This window comes from Seriola lalandi, unplaced genomic scaffold (assembly GCF_002814215.2).
Source record: "Seriola lalandi dorsalis isolate HSWRI2012SDOR001 ecotype SW California unplaced genomic scaffold, Sedor1 jcf7180002051120, whole genome shotgun sequence".
Classification (NCBI taxonomy): domain Eukaryota; kingdom Metazoa; phylum Chordata; class Actinopteri; order Carangiformes; family Carangidae; genus Seriola; species Seriola lalandi.
Genome location: NW_019521673.1, coordinates 10,480 through 11,160, shown reverse-complemented (window position 1 = coordinate 11,160; position 681 = coordinate 10,480).

Below are 681 nucleotides of genomic sequence, written 5' to 3'. Positions count from 1 at the left end.
CCTAATTAACTTCAACTAATCCTAATTAACTTCAACTAATCCTAACTAACCTCAACTAATCCTAATTAACTTCAACTAATCCTAACTAACCTCAACTAATCCTAACTAAAAGTAATTTACCTCAACTAGTCCTAATTAACTTCAGCTAATCCTAACTAACCTCAACTAATCCTACCTAAAACTAACTAACCTCAACTAATCCTAACTAACCCTTACTAAAACTAACTCACCCCAACTAATCTTAATTAACTTTAACTAATCCTAACTAACCTCAACTAATCCTAACTAAAAGTAACTAACCTCAACTAGTCCCAATTAACTTCAACAAAAACTAAATAACCTCAACTAATCCTAACTAACTTCAACTAATCCTAACTAACTTCAACTAATCCTAACTAAAATTAACTAACCTCAACTAATCCTAACTAACTTCAACTAATCCTAACTAAAACTAACTAGTCCTAACCCTGTTCTTCAGACGGTAACGAACAGACTAATTAATGCTACTCTTTCATTTTGCTGACACCTGAGCTCCGCCCTCCACCTGTGTGTGTTTACCTTCATGATTTTGAGGAACTTCAGTAGCAGTTTCTCTCTGTCCTGAGGTTTGTCTTGAAGGATGATGACTGAACGAACCCTGAACACACACACACACACACACACACACACACACACACACAC